The 22,197-nt window shown below is 39.0% G+C and overlaps 1 protein-coding gene across 7 annotated transcripts in view; it reads left to right on the forward strand.

Annotated features, from left to right (window-relative positions):
• Nucleotides 1-18,486: 18,486 nt before the first annotated feature.
• Nucleotides 18,487-22,197, forward strand: part of ADGRG2 (adhesion G protein-coupled receptor G2) — a 68,143-nt gene continuing 64,432 nt past the window's right edge. For 3 of the 7 annotated variants that reach the window (XM_064499272.1, XM_064499281.1, XM_064499289.1), the window contains exon 1: nucleotides 18,487-18,927. The gene's annotated coding sequence lies outside the window, so the exon portion shown is untranslated. The remainder of the gene's footprint in view (nucleotides 18,928-22,197) is intronic. The other 4 variants (XM_026120782.2, XM_064499262.1, XM_064499295.1 and 1 more) reach the window with 2 other exon arrangements.

The following is a 22,197-nucleotide window of genomic DNA, read 5'->3' on the forward strand; positions in this document are numbered from 1 at the left end:
TTCCTCACCCTTTATACTTACTGATTTCTCCTGTGGGAGACAGCAGTAAGGATCTATGTTATTTGTATGAAATAACTCTTTTTTTTTTTTATTAAGTATGAAACTAAACATCTCTATATTGTAAGGATGATTTCCCAGACTTTGCAGTGAAAAACATGGTTTATCTTTGAAGAGACAATCATGCTCTAAGATGCTTATTACCTGTTCCCTATTTCCTGAGGGTTTTCTCCATTCAGTTGGAAGTCTGCCTTCTTTAATCCTCAGAATCATGTCTCTATTAACCTTCATTTATTTATCCATAGAAATATCATTATCTGTCATTCTTGGCCAGAATCAATGTAGTTAAAAGTAGCAGTATTATCTCCCAGCCTCTCCTTTTCATTACTGCTCAAATAATTCAGATAGGATGAATATTCAAGGAATACACTCCAGGGAGCTACATTCAATATCAATTAAAGCTGTCAAGCTTCTGACTTGATATATGTCAAATTTTGGCATGGAATTGTTGCTGATTTTTAAGGAACAAAGGGAAAATAAGTACCTTTTGCAGAGATCTTAGCTGGTTCACTCAGAGATACGTGTCATAGCAGCCAAAGGATGGTCTTGCACCCAAACCCAGGGCTGTGAGTCAGGAGGGACAGACAACCTCTTCACTCCTACACATTTCCTTTAAGACCATGGGCAAATCATACCCCCTCGTAGTTTTATTTTCTGCAAAGTGGGAATCATCCTTCCCCTAATTTAAGATGGGGACTTTCCCCTTCATTTTCTCCTCCCAAATGGAAATTCAGTCACATTTTGATGTCACCAAAGAAGAACGAGAACTGTTAATACTGGACTGCCCAGATCTCTTCAGTACATGTTCCGCTGAGTAGCTCAGGTAACTTCTCTTTTAGCTCTTTGTTCTCTTCAGTCTCTGTTACAAGTTCTACTTAGAAACCAGCAGAACTGAGGAGAGGTATTTCAGACTAAAATTGTTTGTGCAAGCTAGTACCTGCTTATGCTGATAGAATCACTACCATTTCAGAAGAGTTCTCATCTGTATTATAATATTTTCTCCTGATGCTACAGGCAGCATAGAGTAGCCATCATCCTCCTTCAGGAAGAACACTGCCGGGAAAATATTTGGAGGCTGGTAGAAACCAACAGTGGTGGGAAAGCCTTCACCTCTGCAGCCCTGTCTGAGAGCAAGTTCTTAACCTCCTGCTTGTTTTTCAGTGGAGGATGAAGGGGAGTGGGGGGAATAGCGTCGAGAGAAGAGTCATGCCAGGCTTACTTTAGTACGAGGCAAGAGCCAGGCCTTGGTTTGCTCCCCAAAGGCCTGTGCATTATACACCGGTTTTACCTGCAAGTGAAATCAACTGTGAGCAGTTAAATACTTTTCTGAGGCCACTAAGTCAAGTTTCAATTTTCGTTTCCCCGTCCTGGCCATTAGGTTGTCTGTAAATATTTTACCTGAGGCTATTAACGTACAGAAGTATCTGGAATCACAAACTTACACTGACACCAAAGTCAGTAGAGGTATGCCAGTTCAATGGATCTGCTTAGCTTTGTGTTTAACCCATGCAATGTTCATATACAGATGAACTTCTTTTACCAGTAGGACTTCAGACTGCTGCAGCGAATGGGTTTGTCCAGACAAGCGCAATGCCATTCCTCAGTTTACTTGTTGTGAATAATAATAACCTAATAATTGAAACTAATTCAAAGGCAAAGTAAAATAGTAATTTTCAGACAAAAAGTAAATGCTTTCAGATAAACTATTTGCTGAGAACAGTTTCTCAGGGGTACTTCTCAACTCAAGTTTGGTGAATTTGCACTGATAGCATATTAATGTCATCAGGCTCCATTTTTACATTTCAGAAAAAGTTGATTTATTTCTATTCTTATGATGCTAAATAATTAAAGCCAAAGCAGTTCTTTTAATCATGTTATTGATTACACTTTATCATTCACATAAAAGATAAGCATACATTCACATATATAATAAATACTGTACATAACTCACACAAGGAGTAATGCCTGTTTCGTGGTTGTAACTCAGCCTAAATTTTACAAAAGCAAACTGAGAGGAGAATCAGGCATTAAGAGCATATACTGCAGGAATAGATAGCAACATAGTGTATGTTGGGAGATATTTGCAAGTGAAGTGTTATAATATCAAAAAACAAGTTGGAAGAAGACTCCAGGAAGCAAGTTCCGTTTTTTTCCAGTTAATTACTTCTCTGTTGCTAGGTTTACTAAATCTTAAGATTAGAGCTTTCAGGATTTTTTGTTTTCCAGCTATCAACTGTGAAAATAAATTCTAATAATGAATTCTTTAAAGTCTCTTTTTGTCTCACTAGCCACATAACAATAGATTGAAGATAGAGCTGAAACATCTGCTACCAGTATTAGATGAGTTACCAAGGCCTAAAAAATCCACATTATCCTTAATCCAATAAAATCTTTGTATTTCAATAGCCATGTAGTCTCTTAAACTATATTTTTAATGGGGTATTAGAGAGCAAATGCACACAAAGGAAATCTCAGGTATCAGCAAACTTAAATTAAACAGGATTAGAGACAGCAGACTAAATTGAGAGAAACAAATTTTTACTAGCTTTGCAGAAAGCCGGGCATTTTTCAGGCTTCAGTAAAAACAAAGGGCCATTTTTCTCATGCAAAATGTAATTATTGGACTTCAAAATGTTTTCTTGGCAAAATGATTAAGTTAGGATGTGAAAATCATGCTTTTCAACTTAGGTAATTTGTGAAAATATTTCATTAGTCTATGGTAGAATTTTATTAGTGTCATAACAATGTCCAACTCTCACAGGAATCATAATAAATTAGCTGCCTCAAAAACATCTTGTGGCAGTAGGGTGATACTCTCTATCCCAAACCATCTGTCTCTCACTAGAAGATGTTTTGGAGTCAGCCCTCCTCTTATTCAGAGGTGCTTTTAAACTGACGTAACTAAACTCCAAGGAGCTCAGATGACTGATTTGGATTTACAGTTGTCTAAAAAGCAATAAAGCTCTATGACAGTTTCTGTTATTTTTTATAAGCAACAATGTCTAACATCACAATATACTGCCACTGCTTAAGTGTACCCAGTTTTTCGTGCAGTTTGGACCACATTCTCTCTTCACAGTGCTACAGAAATACATAACTCAAGAACTGCACAGACATGACTGCCAGAAACACATGCAATATGCTCACTATGAACACTGGGTTACGTGTCCCTTACTGGCGTTAATCATTTTTACATTATTATTATCTTCAATACACTCTCTGGAAATAAGAGGTCCCCAAAATTACCTAGCTAGCATCATACGTTTCAAATCAAATTATTCAGCTTCAAATATTTTAATATTAAAATCATGACAGACAAATCTTGAAGGCAAATCTTTGAGATGTCATAAAACCAGGTTAATATTTTTAAAGAGCCAATCATTAATTTAGCATGACTATTTTGAAATAGACACACATTTCTGGGCCAACATTCTAATGTAATAAACAATTGAATAAAGTGAAGAATGTATTCAACACTAAGCAAAGAAATCACAACCAATATATGGAATTTTAGCAAGAGAGAATTTTTTGCCTTGTTATGTATTTTTACACTTTATAATATGACTCATTACAGTAAAAACTTTGCATGTAAAAGCATGCAAGGTACTCAAGACCTCATGGCCCGAGGACTTTGCAAAAATGATTTTCCTGAAGTTACTGGAAGGCATTAAGTTAGCTCTTACATTGCTGGTGGAAGACTTTTGACAAGACTGGATCTTTTAAGATGTCATATATGGTCCCTAACAGTTGTACACGAATCTCAACATGCAATGAACTTAAAATTAATAATGAGAGATACAAGATCAAACACAATTACTGAGAACAAAACTTAGATTCTGCTGTCTGTGTATAAATATCCACATTCTTTTTTATTTTTTCATTATAACATTCTATTATTCCGTAGTATTCCTAGAAGTCATGAAGACCATTGCTCTCTCCATTCTGATCTGCTGCAAGTACTATCCTCATATCAAGCTCAGCAAAACTCTCTTACTGAAGCATGCTGCAGGTGCCAGCTGACATGATGATCTCAGATGGTCTTCAACTTTGGTTTGCATTATTGTTTTCAGACACACAGCACAGTGGTATTTTGTCCTTTTTAATTATTTATTTGCTTCTGGGGCTAGGGCCACGGGCATTTTGCTGACTGAGGAGCATAGCACAATCAGCTATCTTTTCAGTCCCATTTTCATTTGAAGTGATCTTTCTGAACAAGGAGGACTAAACAAAACTCCTGTTAAGGCCTTAGTCATTCTTTAGTGAACCAAAGAGATTAATACAAAGTGGCACAAAGAGGTCTACATACAGTATTTTCCTTGGAGGTGCAATGGACCATCATTGGGATTTTCCTGAAAGATAGTACAAAGTTCTGTCAGCATAGGTGAGTGGTTGGTTCATACTTTGCAAAAATTAATATACAATCAGAATGAGATAATTTAGAGAAAATATTTTATCATACAGAAAAAGATCCTAAAAGTAAAGTCATGTATAAGTTGGCTTTTTGCAGAAAACTCTTGTTTGTTTGTGAAGTAGAACTATATAGTACTTTATTTTTGCCATGTAACTATCTCAGCATAAAGGTCAGACTGAGATACTTGAACATGAGTCGTGTCCAAGGCAGTCAACTACTTTCCTAAGCAATGAATGTATTTTCTCTCCAAAAGACAGCACTAGGTCCAAATACTGTATCCAAAATGCAAATACAAAGAATGAATTTCACCCACGTGCAGAAGATCAGCCCAAGGCCTAGGAATCACTCAAATGACATCAAAGTTCTCAAAACAGGTATGCACCTCCATAAAGTATGTGTAGGCTTCATCCTGGCCTTTTGCACAGGAGTGAACTATACTTGCAATATACAGGCTATTATTTGGGATCTATTTATTGCACAATAACATAAAGATTCAGGACCTTGATAAATGTTAATTTAATCTTGGAGATAATATATTTTAGAAAATTATGTGACATCCAGATTTGAGTCAGGGCCAGGCTAAGTTCTTTTCCTCACAGGAAAAAAAACAAGTTTAGGAACTACAGATGAGGAACCTTGGCAAAATTTTGTTAACAGTTTTGCACCTAGAGTAAGACTGGAAATAACTGTTCTGACATGACAAAAAGCAACAACAAAAGATATCATTTTCTTAATGCAATCTTGTAAAACACTGTACAATGGAAAATTAACTTCCTTCTCCCTGAACTCATAATGTGTACCTAACCACAGAGATGGAACTGATAGTCTAAAAGAAGTCAATTATTCTGCGGAGAACTTCATGGAAAATGAAGGAAATTGATAAGTTAAACTGACATACCAATTGCAGTTGTTTTAATTTTACTTTTCTGCACTGCAGGTCCAGTGCCACTACCCTTCCCCGTATTTCCTCCTATTGAAATACAACCTTCCCTACTATTGTGATCAAACACAAGCAAGGTGGTACTTCATATGATTAAGGTGGCAGAGCCTTTTACTTCCAGCAGGAAAGGAGCAAATTTCCTTATCAATATTTTCAATTTTGTCTGTCAATTGCATTCTGCAGTTTTTCATTAAAAAGAAAGACATATTACCTGGAAAAAGGAAAATTACCTGGCCTTTTAGTCTAAACATCCTGAACATGAGTGAAGCTGAGGCCCTCACAGTCCAGAGGAAGCAGCTCAGTCAGGTGAAACAGAAGAACTCTTTCTGATTCATGAGCCTGCAGAAGCTAGCTAGAAGTTCTTCCAGCATGCCTACCTCCGTCCTTTTCTGTGATCTAGCTGCGGACTTAGCAGTTTGCTATTAGCACTGAAGTTATAAAAGGCAATAGCCCGAGACGGAACAGCTTTGAAAAAAATTCAAATGTAGCTCATAAAATTATTTCTGATCTTTGCAAGGATGCACCACAGTTGCACTATGCAACATTCCTGTTGCACACAGTTTTCATAGCTGCGGTGTTTTAATAGACCAGTCAGTTGCCTGGTCTCGAAGCTACAACACTGAGCAAGGACTTGATGTAAAACACAGAATGTAAGCGGATTCGCCTTGCAACAGACCAAAATTTGATTTTGGGGCAAAATCTGGGGTTGCATGAAGTTATGGAAAATTCTGTCTTTGATTTCTCTAAATCTGTACCTTTTGTAACTTTACATGCAAAGACAGTACTAGTTTGTCCATGTCACTGTGGCAAGGTGAGCTGTAAAATACAAACACTGCTTTCTCCTGAAGACTTTTTTTTTTTACCTATAAAAAGGTAACCTAAAGCAAAAGCTTACAGTTGCTCTTTATCATAAAAAATACAGCAATATCATCCTTTTTAGAACATGAGATACAGCCTGGACTGCTTGCCACAAGGAGAATCTTGCTAAGAATTTAAATATATTGTGAAAGGCAAGGAAAGCACTGCTCAGCTGTAAGATATGTGTGAGTAAGGACTCCTAATTTGATTTTAGTACAGTAATTAGCATATGGGTCACATCAAATTCAATGTTAAAGTGAGTTCCATTTATGCAAAACTGGATTTAGGAGAGTTAAAATCTCGTGTCTTCCACTGCAGGCCAAATTACTGCAGTTCAACTGAACAGCAAAATAGGATGGGAAGGAAAAGCAAATACAATGGTGAACTGGGGATATACAAAGTGGTTCAAAATAATGTTTAATAAGTAATGCAAGCAAGCAATAAGCAAGGCCTAAGAAGCAGAAAAGCATCTGCAGAAAAGATAAAAGAGCCTAAAATCATATTGAGAGTTGTTGTCTGAAAGGTTTTTCTCCCTCAACCTCAGTGGAGTTTCACTCTGCTTATTGCAGTGGAGGTTCTGCTCTAGATAACTAGATATAATATCTGAAAAACAGAGCTAATAGCAAAGAAGTCTGGAAGAAGGAATTTCAAGGCCAAAAATATTTGCTATGAGATTCAAAGTAGAACAGCTCCACAGCCAAAAAGTTGTAATTCTTAAAATAAAAGAAAGTTTTTTTTCCCTTGACACAAATGTAATAGGTTATTATAAAGCACATTTTATTGAAGTGACTCATTTCAGTTGGAAAAGGGATTTTTTATATATATTAAGTTTCGTGAAAAACCTAGAACTTTTAAGAAGATTGTCCAAACTATTTGAGGAGACAGGCACGTAAGGGAAAAAGAAAATGTTAATTTCCTGGCACTTGAGGCTTTATGTGCTTCTTTTTTTATCTCAATCAGCCTATATTATAGGTTGTTTAATATTTAATACTGCAAATTATTTGACCTAGGTAGAAACAAGAAGTGGATTTCTGCACAAAACATTCAGAATATCGGTCAAATTACCACCAATGGGCATTGCTGAGGTTTATTAAAGCTCATGTGGTTCACTTAGCCAAAGAGCTTTCTGGTACCACAAACAATGACATATTAGCATCACTTTAACATTTTAAAAGATTAAATAAAAAGATGTTTAGTACAGGGCAACTGCTGTGCACAAAAATGCTGAAATGTTATCTTTGATCTATAAATGAACAATAAAATAGCTGTCTACCATTTTATTGTCCTTTTCCAGCAGACGTCAGACATGCAACTAGTGATTTCAATGCATCCCAGTCTAAGATGACTAACCATATCTTATTTCTATGTGATGGCTTATACCATGCATAATATCCTTCAACTAGACTTAAGGACAGCTGACCTGTATTAGATTGTCTAGCTGCACAAAGCCTGCCCCAGAGGCTGCCACTTGAAATTCCAAACTTCGCTTCAGAAATCATTTTTGTAAAGCCTATATAGACTAAATTCTTTGGAAAACCAGATATCTCCATTATCTTAATCTTCCTGCAGAATACCAGTATTACTAGTATTATTCGTGACTTTCAAATGTCTATAATCCTGCCACCCAGACATCTGGGGGCAATGCGGGAAAGGTTCTTGACATTCTGAACTGACAATCTTTCAAACTCTAGCTCTCCTCCCAAAAACTCTAGTATGATTTAAAAAAAAATTGTGAAACAGATTTCTGCTGTATAAAATGGAGAATCTGATCTTCTAGGAACTACTTTCCTCACCTCCAAACTACTGAAAGATTGAAAAATGAATGAGGCTGAAATGGAATATGCTCAGTGGAATTAAAGTCGTAAAAGTATTGCAGCAATTTGTGAAAGTTCACCCTCCTACCCCAGTTTGATTGCTTCCTGCTGTAGCATATAGGCAGAATTCCATGCTGTAAACCAGTAGAATGAATTATAAAGTTAAACTAGGGGAAAGAAAATCTCCTCTGGGACATCAGAAGAAGATTCTCCTTGTAGTTCCTCAAAATATGATGGCTTCTCACATTTCACTCTGCCTGTCACCATCTCTCTCTTTTATGTTACAACTCAAGTGCACGTGTTTGTTTTAAAGGATATTGCAAAGTCAAGAACAGAGTTTAGACATGACACCTATTAACACAGTTTTTCCTCTTAAGAAAATAAGAAAAAATAGTGTTGTCAGGGAGGAAAGGGTTTGGCATGAAAGCTACAATCCTTTCCACAGTGTCTGAAAGATATACAACAGGGAATATATATTACACATTGGAAAAGTGTCCTCTGATGAACAGAAATCCTTCTCTGTTATTTTACAAGTTACATAAACCTGGGAATCAACAGGGGCATAATAACCTCCTTGACCTTACTTTAACAGCTCATGTTATGATGAAGGTATTGCTAAAGAAGAACAATTAATTTGGAATTGCTAAAGTCAGTGAAAACTTTCAGAGCTTAATATAGCTTTTCTGTAAATCAAGTTTTAAAACAAGAAAAGCAAAAATGTGAAATGTTCCCAGGATGAAAATTCATTTGCCAAGATCCACAGAGACTGATTTTTTATAGACAAGTTACAACTCCCTTAAAATATGTTTGTTTCATGGAAATACAAATGTTGGTACAATTTAAGGAGAGCAAGTATCATAAATAGAGAATTGAGAGGTTTACAGTCCTTTCCAGGTGTTCTCTTCAGAATTGCTTTCTTTGGCAACTCTTCTTTTCAGTTTCCCATAATGGTCATTAGCACCTTGCTCTGGGCTTTTGGGTATATGGGTATATTTCACCACCTTCATGTTTTTTACAGTTAGAGGATCATCATCCTTTGCTTGGCCAATAGTAGATTTTTATATTCAGGGAAAGGATAATGTTAGCAGCAATTCTTTTTACAGAATCTCAGAACCTCAGAAAAGCTGGAGTTGGAAGGCACCTTCTAGTCCAACCCCACCCCGCTCAAGCAGGGCAAGCTAGAGCAGGTTGCTCAGGGCCATGTCCAGTCAGGGTTTGAGTATCCCCAAAAATGGAGAGTCCACAACCTCTCTGGGCAACCTGCTTCAGGGTTCAATCAACCTCACCATAGAAAAGTTTTTCTTTTCTTTAAATGGAATTTCTTGTATTTCAATGAGTGCCCGTTGCCCCTTGTCTGTTTGCTTTTAACTCTATACAGGTAATAATGAAGGCTCGAATGCCACAAAATGGAGCAGTGCATTAAAACATATACAGAGGGTGAAGTATTGAAGGGCTGATCACCGAACAGACCAGAATGGTCATACCACCTCTATATATAAGCACTTATTCTTCATATAAGTAACATGCAATTTTGTTAAATAAAACAGCGTCAAAGAATTCTCTTCTATTTTGGCCTGGCTACTTAAGGAATTGCCTCCTGCCCTTTCTCCCATTTTGCAGTCTGAATTTAATGGAGATTGAACTGCAAAACAGTCAGATATGACATGCTTGTGTGTCTGTAAGCAGGAGGACCTTGAACATGGAATTCAAAATGGCCAAATGTCATGCTGAACACAAATCTTACTTCTTTTCAGTAATAATACAAGACACAACTCCAAAAACATGTTTTCTCCGAAAAAATAGTGAAATGAATATTTACTGGGTAAGGTGAGGCTTAGAAATGAACTACATAGATATAATTATTCTCATTTTAATATCCTTCTTGTACCTTCAGTAGAGAAGATACTACATTTGCTCTTTTTTTTTATTAGTAAACTGCAATAGTGAAAAGAAAATCCTGCCTTGGGTGTTGTACTTAGTATTTGACAACATGTGTAAAATCACACAGCTGGATAGACTAAACCTCCTTACTTAATGATTACATATCTAAGAGATTTCTTTCACATATTGGTTCAGCTAATACTCAGCAAACACCGTGCTCATGGTATGCACGCCTATGTGCTACTTTCTGACAAAAGAGTATTAATAAGTAGTTATTCTATTAGAACGTTAGGTATATCTAGTCCAAAGAGTCTTTTGTAAGATATGGATTTGTTAGTCAGGCACAAATTTCAAACTCTTTTTCACAAAGCTCTCAACTTTGTGCTAAATATGTATCTAAGATTACATTTAAGATCCTCCTCCCTTGATATGTTTAATTCCTTTTAGCATCACAGCTAGTCTATACCATTTTCTTATCTAAAATTGCTCACGCATTGTTACATCTTTGCAATTCTGAAAGCAGAACAAAACCTAGAAACCTCATAGATGATTTTATTTAAACTTCAGTGTTACCATCAGCTTAAAAGCACCTTACCTAATTTTACATGATGTTGTGTAGTTTATGTAACTGTTATAAATAGTATATGAGATTACAGAACAAAACTAGCATTTTTTTGTTACATTTATACATGAAACAGAGCTTTCAGTCTAGCCATTTTATCTGTTTCTTTATACATCCAATTGTATTCTTGTGTTGTTCACACAAACTTTTAATGTGGCAAAGAAGAAAAAAAATGCGAAAAGACAAAATCTAGAGCCACGGAAATCATTAGAAGGGCTTTTCATTTTGTTTTTAAATTGGCTAGATTTGACATAAATCATGTAACCTTCATGTGATTCATTGAAATAGTCATTCCTCTAACTTTATGCCTAGTACTTTATAAAAGAATAGTCTACTCAGACTCCCTGGGATTGACCATGTACATACATATCACAGGGCAAAACAACCTCCAATCCTGCAGACTAGGAATAGCTAAGGGGTAAAGCAAGTAGTTTGGAAAGCAAGCACAGGACAAGTCTGTCTTGTCAAGCTCCTCTGTGAAACATCATCTTATTTTCACATCAAAAATGAAAAGGGAAACAGACTTCATCTCTCCCATCATCTCTCTTCCCTCCCCTTTCCCTCTGTGTTCACCAAAAAATGGTTGCTTTTTTTCTCTACTGTCCATGGAGACATGAGGTACATCACTAGAACAAGTCCCATTTGGACACATAAATTACAAATATGAAATGAATGTTGCAATGTGATGTGTCACAGTAACGTCATGTCTCACTACAAAACACATATATATGCAAACATATATAAATAAAGAGAGAGAGAGAGAGTTTGAAGAAAAAAAATAATAAATCCCAAACCAATTAGAGGAAATAATATGAAATTCTTGTCCCACTGAAGTTAATGGGAATTCAGCCACTGACTTTATTGGAGTCACTGTTGGAGTATCTATGTGCAATCTTTTTGAAAACAAGTGAAAATGAACTGTTTGAATATTGTCAAACCCTTGCAAACCAGTACTTCTTTACCAGCAGGATACATGACCACACTTAAATCAACACCAATTTATGACATCCATATCTCTCTTTTCAAATTAGATGTCCTTTGATCAGCAAATTTATGGAGTGCCTCCTGGCTCTATGAATTATTAGCTTTATTTAAGACGCTATTAATATGATCATTTTGCTTGTGGAGAAAAGTTTAGCTATGACTCCAAGAGAATCACAGCTCGCTTGCTTTTCTCCAAAGGAATATCATCTGTCAAGCCTGCGTATGTCACTTGCTGTTCCCCATAGCCAGTATTCAGTGTTGCACAGGCACGCAGGCAGTGAGCAATCTGAATTAAGACAAACCTTTTTTTGGTGTTTTCTCAAAAAGATTACAAAACTAATGGGATTGAAAAGTTCTTTATCGTTCAGTTTTCCATGCTTGTGCCTTGAATCTGCTATATTCTTCATTTTCTTGGTAAGTTCATGGGACTCTGCCTTTGGCTTGCATGTGACACTGCCAAGATGCGGTGTAGTCCCAGAACTGTACAGATGGAGTACTGGCATCTAAGTGAATATGCAGAGATTTCAGGGTTTTTTTCAGCTAAACAAAGCCATAAAAATACGCTTTGGGAATGAAGTTCTCTACTTAGCCCTGGGTCTTAGGTCATTACCAATCAATTCCATTTAGTTTCTCTATGTGAATACATTACTGGACACTACCCAGTTTTGAATAATACACAGTTTAAATAAATAATTGCAGATACCAATTAAGTAGATCTTTTCTGTTCTGTAAATTGCACAGTATTTTCTCCTAATAAATGAAACTGATTTGAGTGAAGAGGGAAAAGATACTTTGAGGCAATTCCCTTCCCTGCAGTTAGATTTCAGCACTTGCAAATTCTGCAACTGGTTGATTCTTATCAGCCAGATTCTGTTCAAAAGAACATGCAGTTTGTCACATGTTGGACAGACAAAGGCAGAATGTGGACTTCCATACACACATACACAAGAAGGAACACTTTAAGCTTACCAAACCTGCATTGCCAATGTGTCATCGCTAGGGGTAAGTTGTTCTTCAGTTCCAAGCTCACTCAGCTGTTTACCCTTTCTGTTGAGACTGCACACAAAATGGCTAAGTTAGAGTGGACACAAGTCCACTGCTTGTTAGAATGATGTCAATGCAAGGTGCTTCACACATTGTTTTCTATTGCTGTCATGGTAGTGGGAGCGCAGAAATCATCGCTCACAATAAGCAAGGTATGCTTTTAATCATTAGAGACCTGGAAATAAACAGAATTACTTTCAGGGCCCAGATGCTGGGCTTCATTACAGTTCCCACCAACAAGTGGAAGATGAACTGAAGGGATACAGAGCCTGCAAAGTGACTCCTACACTACAGTCTCTCCTTGTGAGCAATGAAGGCGGTGTAGCTGAGAAATTTCTATGCCTTACTTATTCCTGGTTGCTGTAATGGTCTCTAAGCAGCAGTTAGCATCCCTCAACTTCCTCTAATTGATTAAGAGATTGGTCCTTTGAGCTGCTGTAAATGACTAAACTAAGTGCCCGTGACTATCTGGATCAAGATCAGAAGAACATAAATGTACTCCTTCACAGCTGAAATTCTGTTACTATCGAATGACATGAGGCAGAAGCCAATTTAAGTTGATGTAGCCTCTTATGCATTTGAACGCAAGCTGCATCACTACTCTATTTTTCTAGTGTGATAATGCTGTGCAAGTAGCTACTGTGGAGTCTGTGCAATCCACTATATTCTGAGGGCACAAAGCTTACTGTATCACAGTAAGTGCAGTAAGCACAGCCTTTCTTTCAGCTGATCTCCAGTACGCTTGCTGAGTGCTGGACAGGTCACACAGCTCCTGTGATTGCCTCCCTATCAGCTCACACTGTACGTAATATATTAGGATATATTTGTACTTGTTGATGTCTTTAGTTGACAATTCAATGGCAGGAGTAGTCAGACTCTCAGCAGACGAACTATTTACATTTTTTGTCTGAGAAGGCATTGAAACAATACAGCATGATACAGTGGCAGAGGCTTAGCTTAGCTCTGAAGAACTGCAACCATATGTGGCATGAATACGATGTTCCTCAACAGACTAAAAGTGTTTTCCTCAAACAGACTCCAACAGACTCAAAGTCTTTTCCAAGCAGTAAAAAGGCTAAAAAGTGTTGCAACAGTTAAAGGTTAGATTTACCCCAGAGAAGTTTTCAGAAGCATTAAAGGTACCCTCCTCTACCAAACATGTATCAAAGACCACCTCCTCCAGACTTCACCTGGCAATCTGTCTCTCCTGATTCCTTGCAAATCTGTGACAGAAGTACATCTGATGGCGCACTTTTGCTGAAGTGGACCTAGGATGCACAGCATGGCACAAGACGTGTCTCAGGAGAGAAGACAAGGCAACACAGAAGGTTTGCTTGCAAAGAGGAAGCAGTACAGTGTACAGAAAACTTTGTAGGGGCTTTAACAAGGCCTGGAACAGTGGCCAGTTCTGACATCTGACAATACCTGAGTACTGATCAGATTTCTAGAGGACCTGGCACAATACAGAGCAGATTTATCCATTCATTTTCATGGAGAAGGTTCCACCACTTCTCCACAAGGAGAAATGAAATCTCTGAATGCTTCTGCTAATCCTATTAGTCTTTCATATGTTATTTCTATTCTATTTCTCCATTATTTTCTTATATTCTGCCTAAAAATAACTAATCTTCCAGCTACTGAAGCATTAAATCCTGATGAATATGTAGCATTACAACAATACCTACTCATAGTTAGTGCCTACAAGGAAGTTCTTACTTAATTCAGCACAGCAGTGCACTGAATTTGGGGGTGGGGGGGACAGAGAAAGCAAAACAAAACTGAGAAGAAATACAAAACTGAGAGAGAGAAAAGAAAGGGATATAAATGACAGAGAATGAAACAGAGAAGTGGAAAAGATGAAGGCAGTGCCAGAGGAAACTGAGAGAGTATTTTTCATTCTTATCTCTCCTATCCTCTGCTGTAGGGTCTGATACAAATTACATACAAGTAAATATAAAAACTGTAAGCCTGATGAGGCTTACAATTGATTTGTGTTGCGGTTTTCCAAAGTTTGTGTGTTCCCAGAATTCACTTAACTGGGAGAATGAAGCATTCCTGAAACATAACCTTTGACTCATTACTTGAAATAAAAGTAACATAGGTTGCAAGTCTAATACTCATATATTTAGTATAATTTTAACAAGACAAAGAAACTAAAGGCAACTAATTCTAGGCAACTACCTATCAAACAAGACTTTTTCCATATGCATTTCAGAGCATTTAAGTATTCCAAAGTGGCATCAGGGTACATGTATCTTGCATAGACTATGCATTCTCACAAAGTGGCAGGAAAATATTTTTGGAGTAAAGATTTTCTAATGCAACACACTACATAAGATTGATAGGCCTCCAAAGTGTTCCTTGAGCACCAGGACAGCTGGGACTAAAGCATGACAAATTTTTGACCATTTTTTCCTGCTACACTTTAAACTTTGACCTACAGCAATTTCAACTATTATGAAGCTGAAAATCCCATAAAAACAGTATTTTTGGACACCTAAGAGCTAAACCAGGCATAAATAACAGAAAGCTGCAGAAAATGATCATCTGCAATCCTTCAAAAACCTTCAAATCTTTGAATTGCTGCCAAAATGTCAATCTCCTTTTTGTTTGTTTGTTTTTGTTTTTTCTTGAGCCTCTCCTAAACTGCTTTAGGCTACCAGGAACCTCCCCAAAGAAAAACAGAACAACTCAGCTATTCTAAGCTGGCTGTGATTTTCTGAATACCAGATGTGCTCACATTCTACCTCTTGTCATTTTAAAACTTCAAGAGCTTTGAAATGGCTACATGAATCTAAATCAATTTACTATTTTAGCATTTTGCTTTTAAGAGAGAAAAGGAGAAAATGATGCCATACTTTGATCAGCTTCAAATACGAAACATACTGTCTTTCTGAACTCTAGCTGAATGTGCATTTTTCCATCAGTACCCTTTTAACTTGTATGGAAAATAGGTAAAATACATGTACTTCTGGTAGCTTTATGAAAATGGTCTTAGACATTCTACTCAGTGACATCTATAATGCTATATAAGAAAATATTAACTAAAGATAGTTCTAGTGAAAAGCAGTGAATAGCTTTAATGTATTTTAATAAAATTCCATTACACTGGGGCAAGGAGTACACTGAGGACAAAAGGGTTCCTACATGACAGGCTAGATGCTTTATAGTCATTCCATGAGTTTATAAAAGCTGGTTGTACCAGTTGTAATTTCTTCCTAGTAGAGGCAGGAATACTAGGGCTTTCAATGGTGCCATTTTGTTAATCCTTCATTCAGACTTTTGCAGTGCTTTCTTTTTTTTAAATGACTCAAAAGTCACTGCTACAATTAACAGTCCTTCCTCCTGTTTCAGGAACAAAAAACATATACATAATGACATCCCTAAACCATATATGTAAAGCACACTGCTTGGGGATGTGCCAAAAGAGCACTGACATAGAACCCCTAGACAAGTCTTTTCACAGATAAACAATACAATCATGTTTTACCCACTTAGCATTAACTTCAGGACAATATTCATCTTGGACATCCAGATCAGAAGTTAAAGAAAAGAAGAGATAATTTACACAGGAAGGTATAAGGTAGGGAGAAAACAATTCGAGTTACTTAAACATTCAAGGAAGTTAAAGATACCCCACTAGCCAAAGCAGAGAAAGGCAAATGACTCCTGTTTTTCCCTCTGTGAGGAACTGCAAAAGCACAGGCCTTGTGCTCCAATAAAACACCAAAGCATCCAAAGCACACCACATAACTAGGCAAAATGAAACAATCCTCTTTATCTAACTCTCCTTTACTACTATTTTCCTATGAAATCCTACTCATCATGTGGATTCATCACAGAGTACCCTGCATCCTCAAGGAGATCTGTTCTACCTAGAGTTTGTAGAACCTGTCCCTTTGCTCTCCTCACTGCACTGAAGAAGGGTTTGTGGTGACTAAAGCTTCAGCCTTTCCCAAAAGATGTGCAGTGTGACCTGCTTTCCCTGGTTATGCCCTGTAGGTCAGTCTGTCTTCTAAGCATCTCTCCTCAGATTAGTATTCAGCTTGCTGCTCATTTAACAAACAAGGAGATGAATTCCCTTGGTACAAATCTACGAGCTCCCCAATTTCTGCCAGCTTTGAAACCATGTGGAGATCATCCCACCTCATTTTCCAGGCAGTTTTTCCACATTCCACGTGAACCCCAGTGGACTCCTTGCTCTTCCTCTCTAATCCACTTATTGGTGTATAAGCTAAATCATTAAAGGTAGTAATTAATCCAAGAGTAGCAGGGTTGCTGCTCTGGGAACCAAAAAACTACTAGTTTCCCCTTACTGCACCAAAGCCTCCTTTGCACTGGTTGTGCAGGGATTGCACTGATCTTCAAGAAACCCAGAACTCTAGTGTAAACTAAATTTTTTGTCCAATCTTTGGATCTCAAAGCTGACTTGTTTCTCTCTCATGATATTGATTGGAAAACCAGGTTGCCAGGACAATAGGTAAAAGCCCAAGCCCATCAAGCCCATCACAAACCGTTGGCAGCTTTTGCAGACTCCAGAGAAAAACGGAAGTTCCTGAAATGGAAATAAAGGGGTGGGGGAGGGAAACAAACTTGGGCATGTTTCAGGGAACCCACGTTTTTTGACTTGAGAAATTACATCTTACATGTATTAAATGTGATTCTGCAATGAAATCGCGTGTAATACAAATGGTATTAAAAGATGCCATTCACTTGAACTCTCCAGGTAACTGCTAGATTACCGAAAACATTGCTGCATATGAAATTATGAAAGCATTGATTTAATAAGATGATCTTCTTTCCTTCTGACTTTCGTTTAATTTTTGCTTTTAACTTTCATATAATTCCACACTGATCTTTTAAAACATTCCTGTGATTTACATGTGTAAATCCAGCTCAGATACTTTTGTCTGGGGGAGACATTTGTCAACTAAAAAAATTTATAGATAAAAATTTCCAGTATAAGTCCCTTTCTTTAGAAAAGAAACGGAAAAAGATTATGATTTACACGTGTGATCATCATAATTCATGAATTGTCACTGATCTTAATATTCATGTTTTACAGGATTAGTAATCCAGCCTACTGTAAAACTGATTCTAATGCGGAATTTACATTTCGTTTATGGCATTAACACAGAAATATAACACATTATATATAATACACACATATATACAATTGGTAGATAAGGACAGATAAATACATATATATGTATGTATTTAAGTATAAACCTGTTGTTAATTTTTAGTGGAGTCACTATATACTTGCTTTAAAATGTATTTATTTTTATAGCCTCTCGCAAGATGAGCCATCACTTCCGTACTTTACTGCCTCAACTTGACTAGAAAGTTCATGCCCGCTCATCCAAAGCTCCAGCCCACATGCAGTGAGCAAGTCCTAAACGTTTTGGTATATTAAGACGTTTCCTAAGACATCATCGAAAATGCTGCGTTTTCAGAACGTGCTTCCTCTCAAATTAAAAATAAGGATGAGAAGGGCCACAGCTGCAGCTTACCGCTGTGCTTCTGATGGTTAAATGAGGTTCATTTACACAGTCATCAAGAGCAAATACTCCGAATTGACCAAAGGCATCGCTTTCCAACCGGGGTAAACTAAAACGACTTAAGGCCTGAGTAAGTATGTTTACATCAGGGCTTAACGCACTTAAGTTGTTTTAAAAGTAAAGTGAGCTAAACAAGCTAAAGCCGTTTTCATACTGAACACGACTGCTCACAAGGGAATTTTAAACCGTTTCATTTGAATAGTGGTTGTTTCGTCGTCGCCTCCCCCCGAGCCTGTTATATCTAGCTACGAAGTGCCCCCACGCCTTCTCTCACCCACCCTGCCCTGCCGGCTGCCCCGAAACCCTCACGACCTGCCGGCGCGCAGCCACACGCCTCAGCCGCTGCACCGCGGGCGCGGGCCGCCGCCCGCCATCCCCCACCCCGGGCCGTTGGGCGGGAAGGCGCCCGCCGCCGCCGCCGGGTGCCCTGGCGGAGGGGGCGCGGGACCGCTCCCAGGCGGCCCCCGCGCCGGGCTCCCTCCCGGCCTCTCGCGGCACCTCCCTCCCTGCCTCCGCCCCCTGCGCCGCGTCCAGCGGCTGCCAAAGCTGCCGGGGCCGGCTGAGGCGCCTCCTGCGCCCAGTGTCGAGCGGGAAGGGCGGCGGGGCGGTAGGGCACGGCACGGCACGGCACGGGCGCTCCCCCGGGGCCAGGTGAGCGGCTGCTCGGCCGCGGGCGGAGAGGGCTAGAGGGCGAGGAGGGACTGGCAAAGTGGCCGGCTGTGGAGGTGGGAGTCGTCCTGAGTTGCTGGGCTGAGGTGAGTGACGGGTTGTCTCGCCGGCTTTTTTCTTTCCTTTCCTCCCTCCCATCGCCTTCCCCGAAGGGAAGGTAGAAAGCGGACAGCGATGAGCGGGGCGGCAGCGGACGGGTCCTGCGGAAAGCCGCTCGCGAGCCGGGCGGTGGCCCCAGCCCGCAGCCCTCGGGCCGGCCGCGACCCCTCGGCCCGCGCCGTGAGGAGGTGTCGTCTTCCCCTCCGCGGTCGCGCCCGCACAGCCAAACTCTGGGGCTGCCCCGGTCCTTCCCCTTTGAATGGGACCGTGGAAAACACAGTGCGGCGGGGCGCTGGCTGGGGACGGAGTCCCCTCTGCGAGGATAAAATGCGCCGTGGGCACCCCGTGGAGGAGGGGGCGGCGGCCGTTGAGGCCGTTGGGTCTCGCGGCCGCTCGCGCCCGGGGGGGAGGGGGGCGCCGCCCCCGCCGGGAGCCGCCCGCGGCCGCAGTGGGGTTTCTCCGCTGGGCGCCAGGGGCTTCCCTGGTTCCCGGGCGCGATCCCAGTTGCGGTGTTGGTGGAAGGGTTTCCTTCTGGTTTTTAGCCTTACTGCCAACGCTTAAACAGCAGCGGTTAAGATTACTAATATATTTTAAACTTCATTATTCAACTTCAAAGCGAAGAACTTCGAAATAGAATTTGACTGGCACGTCAGTGGGTTTCGAATGCGGTTTGCGATAGAGAGCTAACTCGGTATCCCATCGGGACTGCGCCTCTAGCTTGGGACAGGTTTTGCTGTCTTGTGTGTGTTTCCTGTGGGAATGTACACTGAGGGTAGATTCAGCTCCTAAGTTTTTTGTTGCTCGCTTTTCATGTAGTCTGCGAGGTAACCTGTATGGCTGTAAGTACGATGTTTTCAGAATCATTTCTTGAGCAGAATAATTGGTTTGATTTCTTTTTTTTTTTTTGGTTTATTTTAGTTTTACCTTTTCACTCTGCCTGTGTGAGGAATGATCAGCGTACTGGAGGTGTGCTTTCATAGTTGCACTTATTTTTGCTTTGAAAATATGCCTCTTTTGTCATGCATGGATAGTATTTATAACAATACTGAGGTACATCTGTTGCTCTTGCATTGATTTATGGAAAAATGTTGACGAAATACCTGTAAAGTAATTTGCTAGCCTTGTAAAGGCATGTCTGTCCAGCATATTGAAAGTGATTGTACAAGCCCAGGTTAGTTTTGACTTAGCTGGAATTAATAAAAGTAGTGCTGAAGGTGTGGTAGAATGAGCTTCACCATGGCCAAAACAGAGTTTACAACTTCAGGCATGCAGAGTAACTGTTATCCAGTTCCAAAGCAAATTGTTTGGGTCTTTAGCACTGTCATTTGTGCAGGGTAGGTAAGGCTGGCATATGTGTGTCTACTCAAAATACACTTCTTCCTTTTACTTGCATAGGCTAGCCATGTACATGGTTGTTAGAAGACAGAATTGCTTAAGTTCATTTTCCTATTCTTAAACTTTAAGCTTATGGCTTCAGTTGTTCCTCCTAAAGCTGGAAAATATGCACCTTTAACTCTTTGCGTGGATGAAGCGAGCAGGATTTGGCCCTCTATTGGGTGACTGGAAGTGCATTTGTTGAATTAAACTAAGGAACAGCAAACATGTCTTTGCTTAGGAGGGCCTCCAAATATTTTTCTTCATTGAGGAAACACATTTGATAACTTACTACTGAAGACAGTCTGAACAGCAAAAATGCTCTGAAAGAAGATGAAGAAAAGAAATAGCATGTAAACAAAGTTTGCTCTGATACAAATTGGGGCCACTACAGTTTTCTTCTTGCACTGCAAGTTAGTATTATTGTTTTACTTTTGTTGTGGCAGTCAGACACCAAATGAAATAATGTTATTAGTATCTTAATAATATCACTTTAATATCTTAATGCAATTCCATAGTTCACTTGCATAGTTCAGACAGAGTTTTTGTGAGCACAGTTTTCCTCTTTAGCACCTTCCAGATTTGAACTTCATTTATAACACATCAACAGAAACAGGCTCTAGTTAGAGCCAACTGGAGGGAAATAAAGGACTAAATTCCCATTTTTAAGTTAATTGCTTGATTTATACAGTTTGTACTATGAATGCTTCTAGTCAGGACTTCCACTGATAGCAGAAGAATATTGGCAGATTGAGGAAAGATCTTACGTCATAAGAGGACACTGTAGAAGAATAACTGTTGTTAAATTTGGACAGTTTTTAGTTCTCAATATGAAACATGGCCAGTGGCCTTGGCAAATACAGAGTAACTTTAAAACTGAGCAGTACACTTGAGTTTGGAACTTCGTATTTTCAGCTGAATACTAGATCAGATTATTTGAAGGCCACAATCAGGGTAGCTCACACAAATAGTCATACTGACTTTACCTGAAAAACTCGCAAACTATGAAGTAAATTGTCTTTGGTCTGAAATGTGAGCTTTCTGATAAATGGTAAATTTAATAGTTTTATTATATCTAGGTTCAATTAAGTTGTTTCCTCAGATGTACAGATTTAGAGAATATTAATTTGTTAGAGGACACTGGTGTGGCTTGTGAACAAGAAAGGAGAGGAGAAGAGTGAATCTTTTAGTATTTATTAGATTGGTGCTCATGATTATGAGGGACTTGCTCCTTACAGTCAAACATTCCTGGTGAAATTACAGTTTGGAAAGAATCCGTACTTTTGTGGAAAGGTAGGCTTTTGTAAACTATACAGTAATTAACAGGACTCAATTGTTTGGGAATGTTGCATTTCTTTTGTGCCCAAAGTCCTTTGAAATTTGTTGTTGTTCAGTCTGAGCAAAAGATCTTTTGTAGGAGACATCAACTCAAAGACCATGAAATGTATCCTGGTGTCCTCACTTGCGTGCATGAATCATAGGGGTTTGCCTCCAACTGTGAGCTCAACCCCCCTTGTGTACCACAGCCACAGCATCAGCTTCAGGACGGTTTCATTTCAGGTAGTATATAGTGGAACTGAGACAAGACTTCAGAAGTTTATTTGGCAGCTTAAGTGTGAGCTGCAGCCTTTTTTGACTGTCTTTTGCTGATGAGCACTTTAGCTCAGTGTTTGATGCAAGAGGTTGTTCAACCAGTGCCTTACTAAAGCAGTGGTTCTTTGTTCTCCCATTCTAGGTCCTCTTCTGCTGGCTGCTGAAATAGTGTTCTCAGTATCTCAGAGAAAATCTATAGTAGGATATGTCTGTAGTATGGCTTACTTATTCTTGTTTGCTTTAACAAAATTATAGAAAATCAGTTATACTAGATGGGACAGTACCTGGAA

This window comes from Dromaius novaehollandiae, chromosome 1, assembly GCF_036370855.1.
Source record: "Dromaius novaehollandiae isolate bDroNov1 chromosome 1, bDroNov1.hap1, whole genome shotgun sequence".
In the NCBI taxonomy this organism is placed as follows: Eukaryota; Metazoa; Chordata; class Aves; order Casuariiformes; family Dromaiidae; genus Dromaius; species Dromaius novaehollandiae.